The 7,634-nt window shown below is 35.2% G+C and overlaps 1 long non-coding RNA gene across 2 annotated transcripts; it reads right to left on the bottom strand.

Annotated features, from left to right (window-relative positions):
- Positions 1-1,862: 1,862 nt before the first annotated feature.
- On the bottom strand, positions 1,863-7,016 carry LOC110877187. 2 transcript variants are annotated; one of them, XR_002556809.2, is made up of 8 exons: positions 6,787-7,016; positions 4,766-5,731; positions 4,510-4,690; positions 4,004-4,135; positions 3,331-3,521; positions 2,950-3,036; positions 2,713-2,874; positions 1,863-2,132 (listed from the first exon to the last, which is right to left on the bottom strand). It is a non-coding gene; the product is annotated as an uncharacterized LOC110877187 (long non-coding RNA). The 2 variants fall into 2 exon arrangements; XR_002556811.2 differs by having other exon boundaries at positions 3,434-3,521.
- Between the last annotated feature and the right edge of the window lie 618 nt (positions 7,017-7,634).

Raw genomic sequence — 7,634 nt, 5'->3', positions numbered from 1 at the left:
ACCCTTGAAGTCCAAGAACCGAGGCAAAATATTATCATCAATACAACTCATGAAGACTCATGAGGCATTCAGGCATCGCTACGAGAACGTTGCGAATTTAGGTGGGGGAGGATGTCACGCCCCGCATAAATTCAGCTCAAAATTTCAGCATTCTAGACATTTCTGGGGCCATCTAGTCGCATCTAGTGCTGCCTGGAAGGTTCCGGAACAACACGTACTCTTCCAGCAACGCAAGGGGCACAAAACACATAAACTTCCAGCAAAGAAGACTCTAGAACCCGCTAGAAATGGCTGGACAAAGCAGCCATAAAAATCTGCCATGGGAGGATCTAAAAACTTAGTGAAATATCACGAAATATCTAGATAATTAGTCTTGATATTTTGTAAAGAGTATTCTAGATTAAGAATACTCTAGATAGTCTTTCAAGCACTATAAATAGGGCTCTTGGGTGCTCTTGAAGCATCCCTAGCTACTTGTAAACTTCATACACTTGTAAACTCTCTTTGTCTAATACAAAGCTATTTTCTTGTATACTTGTGTTCAAGTATTACAAGCAACCCACTTGTGATCCAACGTTCCCTTTAGCAACTTTCACAACCAAAACCCAACGACGCTAAGTCGGCTAGGCATACTTAGACCGTGTTCTAAGGCCGCACGCGAGTTGAATAAGTAACTCCGTGACATTATACTCTTCAACCAAAAGCATGTACATGTTTATGAATAACTCAATGAGGGTATATTCATAATTACATAGCTTGAAAATAATTTTACAATAAAATTTGTGAGCTTTTTCAGATTTTATACCAACTATAGCAACCAATGTGACCATAATGTCATCAATACCCTTCTCCATACAATGTATGATGCCATGACATGCATGCCACAACAGGTTCAATAATACAATAGATAACTGCTATTAGTAAACAAATAATACAATGGATTACTGCTATTAGTAAACAAATTTATATAATATTAAAGACAAAGGTCGGTGGACGACCTTTGTCTTTATATATATAATTGAGTCGGTCAAAGGAATTAGAGTTTGAGTCAAAATAGGTAGGCTTGATTTGCAAGAAAGGAGTCTCTGTATATAGATCGTGATTTACGTTTGTAATTACTAATTTATTATTTATATTTCTTTTTTAACCCTCAAGTTTTTGACTTTTTTATTTTTTTTCTTCAAAGTTTTGAACCAACAAAAAAGGCCCTTACACTTTCAAGTTTTTCCATTTTACGCCCTTAATTTTTTAACATGAAACACTATTAACCCTTATCTTTAAGTAAGTTGCGCATTCACTTCTAACTTTCAGTAATTGACAACTTTGACCTTCTTACATTTTCTACTTAATAACTTGACACCCCCTTTGGTTTAAATGACTTTTACGACTTTACATCGTAACGTGGACAAATTATTATACATTTTTTTATATATGTTCTACTTATTTTGTGTACGTTCGTAAACTGTATTTGAAAGCAAGTCGGGTCAAATATACTACGTTTTCATTCGATGGCGATGTAATTTTTTTAAGTAAAGAGTTGGGTCAAATATATAGTATAAATACGAGTTACTTTAACTTTCGACGCCGCCGCAACGCGCGGCGGATAAAAATCCTAGTTATATAAGAAAACCAAACTGACATCTACCTAAAGGGCAATTTATGAAACAATTTCTAAACAAAGAACAACGATCCATGCCATTCGAAGTAAAGAATAAATGTGAAATCTAACCAAACGACAAGATACTTCATACTTCCATGTAAATTGTTGTTTTCATATTATTTACCAACAATAGAAACATCAGTGACTGCATTGTTGTGATTTGTAAGAATGAATGTGCAATACCAATAATTGCAACTTAATATGAAGAAAAAAAATAGACAACTTTATTGTGATTGGTGACAAACTAATGTATATCGCAATTGGTCTAATTATTGAAAGCTAGGGATAAGTCAATTTGAAATACAAGTGAAATCATACAATCTTTCAACTAGACACACCAAAAGGAATATCATAATACAAGTGATTCTTCATGTGATACTCTCACATAAATCATTAAAGCTTTAAAGTACAGTGAAGAATGTCTGACACAAGCATGAGCCTTGCAACTTTAGTCGGTCAAAGCTTCAACTATCTGTAAAAAAAAGCGCTGCTTCAGCAACAAATGAACACTAAAACACGGGAAGAATCGTAGCAAGAAAAGGTTAGTCAACTTCACTGGATTTCAAATGAAGGGTATATATGTGATGAGCAGTTGGTTAATGGATCAAATTGAGTTCGGGTGAAAACATGTATTGTTTTGTTTAGGTAGGCTCAGATTGGGTTGACCCAATAATTGAATTAGGTTCTAAATCAAATGACTACATTTGAAGAGATACTGTATTCAGGCATGATTTATATCAACACATGATTTATATCAACACTAAAACACGGGAAGAATCGTAGCAAGAAAAGGTTAGTCAACTTCACTGGATTTCAAATGAAGGGTATATTGAGTTCGGGTGAAAACATGTATTGTTTTGTTTAGGTAGGCTCAGATTGAGTTGACCCAAAAATTGAATTAGGTTCTAAATCAAATGACTACATTTGAAGAGATACGGTATTCAGGCATGATTTATATCAACACGGTTCATGGTATAAGAAGTTAGTTTGGCGTGCTATATATATTCTTGTCGGTACTACAAATACCTGAAAGAATGCACCAAATTATGTACCTGAGCAAAAGAATACAGCCTCCAAACATAGTAGGTATGCTCCTTGGATCTGAGTTCAAACAAGAAACTAAAAAGAGGCTTTCCACGGACTCTTGCTCAAACGCACAAGCACCATCAAGAAGATAAAGAGCAGAACAACAGTTATATATCGGGGGTAAGAACCTAAGCACCAATGGTAATATATTACAAAAAATACTTGCTTTAACAAACACAAGGTAACATATACGGTTAACCTACCAGCTCAAAGTGATGGCTAGGAACGGAAGTAACTGGAGGAGCAGATAAGATCACAATGGCTCAATTTCAGTTTCTCCTCCCAGTTTTCTGCATAAACATAATTTATATAATTTAGAGAGAAAAAGTTCCAAAATCATGTGACCTTTGTTCTAATTGAATTTTACAGTATTGGTGAAGCATGTTTCTCACAGTATTAGTCTCACAAAATTTTACAGGTAATAAAACAACAAAATAGAACGAGTCTCATTGTTCTTAGTTGAATTTTACAGTATTGGTGGAGCATGTTTCTCACAGTAAATATAAAAGTCCATCTGTATTGTGGGCTCTAAAAAACACAAAGTTATTTAAAGTTATGCAAGAATCTAAAATTTAGTTACTTACAAGTTACAACTTGCACCAGAAGACATTTCAAGGTCTCTCTAGTCTCTACTACACGCAAACGCTCAACCATGAGTCTAATATATGGCTTAACCCAATGCTCTACCTGGCCTTGGCAGTTCTGGAACACCACGCCAATAAGCTTGGGTGTCGGTTCAATGTCATTGTCCTCCAAGTTCTTATCACTCATTATCCTGTACAATAGAGAAAAAAGATAATTGCTATATATAGAAAAAAAGGAGTGATTAAAAAATAACAAAGAAAGTTTGTGAATGGAAAAAGATAAATAAAACTTTATTAATAAAAAAACAACGTAGAGTTGTGATTGGGTTCCATCAACGTAGAGTTGTGATTGGGATCAATAAAACTTTATTGATCGTACCCCGTTTACATATGCATTCAAAAACGTCAGCCCACACTTGAACAACTTTCAGAACCCATTCCTGGAGTACAGGAGAACATTACACTTGAAAATAGTCAAAACATGTTCAGTCCGGTCAAATAAATATCTAAAACCTTGAATAAAATGATTCAGAAGGTTGTATGCGTTAAAAATAGACTCATCCGATTTAACTAAACTATTTAGTTTTCACTTGTTTGAAATTAACACAACCCAAATCGACCAATTAGTAAGTAAGTGGATCAAAAATTGCTGCATGTACCACATATAATGTACCTTAAGGGCCTCAGCAGTGATTCTTCCTGTGATACTCTGACATAAATCATTAAAGCTTTAAAGTACAGTGAAGAATGTCTGACACGAGCATGAGCCTTGCAACTTTAGTCGATCTGTCAAAGCTTCAACTATCTGTAAAAAAGCGCTGCTTCAGCAACAAATGAACACTAAAACACGGGAAGAATCGTAGCAAGAAATGGTTAGTCAACTTCACTGGATTTCAAATGAAGGGTATATATGTGATGAGCAGTTGGTTAATGGATCAAATTGAGTTCGGGTGAAAACATGTATTGTTTTGTATAGGTAGGCTCAGATTGAGTTGACCCAAAAATTGAATTAGGTTCTGAACAAACGACTACATTTGAAGAGATACGGTATTCAGGCATGATTTATATCAACACATGATTTACATCAACACGATTCATGGTATAAGAAGCTAGTTTGGCGTGCTATATATATTCTTGTCGGTACTACAAATACCTGAAAGAATGCACCAAATTATGTACCTGAGCAAAAGAATAGAGCCTCCAAACATAGTAGGTATGCTCCTTGGATCCGAGTTCAAACAAGAAACTAAAAAGAGGCTTTCCACGGACCCTTGCTCAAACGCACAAGCACACAACCACCATCAATCAAGAACATAAAGAGCAGAACAACAGTTATATCGGGCAAATTCGGGGTAAGAACCTAAGCACCAATGGTAATATATTACAAAAAATGCTTGCTTTAACAAACACAAGGTAACATATACGGTTAACCTACCAGCTCAGAGTGATGGCTAGGAACAGAAGTAACTGGAAGAGCAGATAAGATCACACTGGCTCAATTTCAGTTTCTCCTCCCAGTTTTCTGCATAAACATAATTTATATAATTTAGGTCATGCAATCACTCAATTTCAGAAAACTGGTGCAAAACCAGTTTTCTGGATTTCAAAAAACAAATGTCATGCATCGTGTGATTATTTTTAAAACTGATTTTATATTTTATTTTTTGTATCGCCCTCGATCTTGGATCTTTTCAGCAGATCCAAGATCCCTAATAAGCATGATATGTTTAAGCATCATATCAATGCTAACATTCATATATGATATAACATTCAAGTGTTTTTTATATCCTCATCTTTCTTTTTCAATTTTCCGTTTACCCATGTCCACACCGTCACCGTCGGCAAACCTACCATGAGGGCTTTTACTAAAGGTGTTGCCTCCATGGCGGCAGCGACAAGGCTAGAAAAATATATGGTTATGAAAATAAGGCAAAGGACTATAGTAGAAAAATGTCGAGAATATTTGTAATACTTGGCGTCACGTTGCAACTTAGCTTTCTCTGTTTCAGTTTTGCTCAAAAAAATCAAGTTGGTTATGGCAGAACTCGCCATAACCAACATCGAAAGTGTCAAGTCCAAAAGGGGAGCCGGTCTGTGGCGAGTCGTGAAATAACCGAAGCCTGTCCTCATAACTATTACAACGAAAGAAGGTTTTCTGACATAGTAAAAGAAATTCCGGAATTAATCTACTAGTTGAGTCATCCTTGCGTAGGTGTTTAACACTCACTAGATCTTGATCAAGATCTAGTAAGGCCCGCAAGGATGTCGGATTTAATGATTCCACGTTTATAGCTATATGGTCGGTATTAACTAATTCATCTATTTTTAAATCAAAGTGATTAGCTTTAAAAGAATGAACTAATCTGTTAATATAAGAGAATGGCCATCCGAGCTTCATTTCCTGTTACATTAGAAAAAATAATAGTAGATCATCTAAAATTTACATTATTACCTATGTGGTTAATATCGCATATTAGATTTATGGGTCCGCCACTGTTTGAGATACCGGTTAATATCGCATAAAATCTTTAAAAATATTCCGCACCCCCATGAAAATTCCGGGTCCACCACTGTTTGAGATACCGGTTATCGTGGTGGGATATCGATGAGATATCAGTAATTTTAATATCATGTTAAAACAAAATTCAGTACATAGTTGTTAATAGCGACAACGGACCTATATGCTACATAGCGAATAGCGACAAATAGCGACCGCTATCTTATAAATAGCGATACACTAGAAAAAGAATTTTGAAATTTTTTATATGTATATTATATCAAAGTACCTTGGTATATATGCTATTTTACATGTATATTTTAACAAAAACCTATAAATCCAGCTATTTTATAGCTATATGTAATTGCTATTTACATAAAAAAAACACCTAACTGTGGCTATTCACGCTATTGGTCGCTATGACCCATATAGCGACACTTGGTCGCTTCGCTACATAACGCGCTATAGCGGTCACTATAGCCACTATTGACAACTATGATTCAGTATACTCTCATACCATTAACAAATTTATCTTTTGCAACTTGCAAAACACTAACAATTCTAGCAAGTAGGAACTCACTAAGACTTAAAACACCAACATTAAACATTTACACTAACAATTAAGACTTAAAACACTGATAGCAACAATAAGAAGAAAGGCAAACGGTTGAACTAAGAAGAAAGGTACCGATATTGGGAAATCGATGCTATATCGATCAAATATCAAATATCGGTCCAATATCGATCAATACCGCAGATATTATCTGTCTATCTCTATCTGACTATCTCTATCCGTCTATCTCTATCTCTATCTGACTATATCTGACTATCTATATCTCTATCAAAAAAGAAAGTTAGCAGTTGTCCATAACAAGATTCAAGAGAATGAGTTTGTGCATCTTGAATAAAAAAAACTCAAAAACGTTGAAAACTAGATAACTTGAAAGTCAAAATTGTACCGATTAACGAAATCTTGAACAGATCGATCTGACTAGCAGTTTTGGACAACAAACTTCAAGAGAATGACTGGTAGAACATCCATGTTGCGACCGAATTTTTTCCGAACATTGTACGAAATCTCTGAATTGGAAATAAGAGTGAATTCATTTCGACGATTTGTTTGTAATTAGGGTTTATGTTTTGGAACGTGTTGGGGGAAAAATCACTGTTTTGTTGGGAAATTGGAACGTTTTGGGGGAAAATTGTTTTCTTGGGAAAAGTTTTTGAGTAAATTAAAATTGCCTAGTTTATAATTTTAGTTCAAATAGTTTTGTATTCTGTCATTTTTACCCCTGACTTTATCATTTTGTCCATTTCTTCCAATCCACTAACTCTATTTAAAAAATTTAGTTAATTTAGATGAATTTTGGTCGAAACACGTTTTTCTTTCTTTTTTTTCCGGTTTTATAGTGAAGATGATGGCGGCGGTGTTGGTTGATGACGTGGGTGGCGGAGAAAGTGGCCGGTGGTGGTGGATATAGTGGGTGGTAATTGTGATGGGGTAGGTGGGTGGGTGGGTGGGTGGGTGGTGACGGTGCAGGCAGGTGATGACGATGATAGAAGGTTGTGATTGGGTGGGTGGTGGGATGTGGTGATGGTGGTCGATGAAAATGACAAAAAAAATGACAAAAAAATCAGGAATGGCAGAAAACAAAACTATTTGGACTGAAATGGCAAGAAAAGCCTATTTCGACTGAAATGGTAATTTTAGTAAAACCTTATGGACTAAAATGGCAATTTACTTTAAATTATTCAAACATTGTTTTCTATATGATATTTATTGTATTTGTTTGTAATTTATGCTAGG

This window comes from Helianthus annuus, chromosome 9, assembly GCF_002127325.2.
Source record: "Helianthus annuus cultivar XRQ/B chromosome 9, HanXRQr2.0-SUNRISE, whole genome shotgun sequence".
NCBI classification, from domain to species: domain Eukaryota; kingdom Viridiplantae; phylum Streptophyta; class Magnoliopsida; order Asterales; family Asteraceae; genus Helianthus; species Helianthus annuus.
The sequence above is the reverse complement of the archived record's forward strand: the minus strand, read 5'-3'. Positions and strand labels throughout refer to the sequence as shown.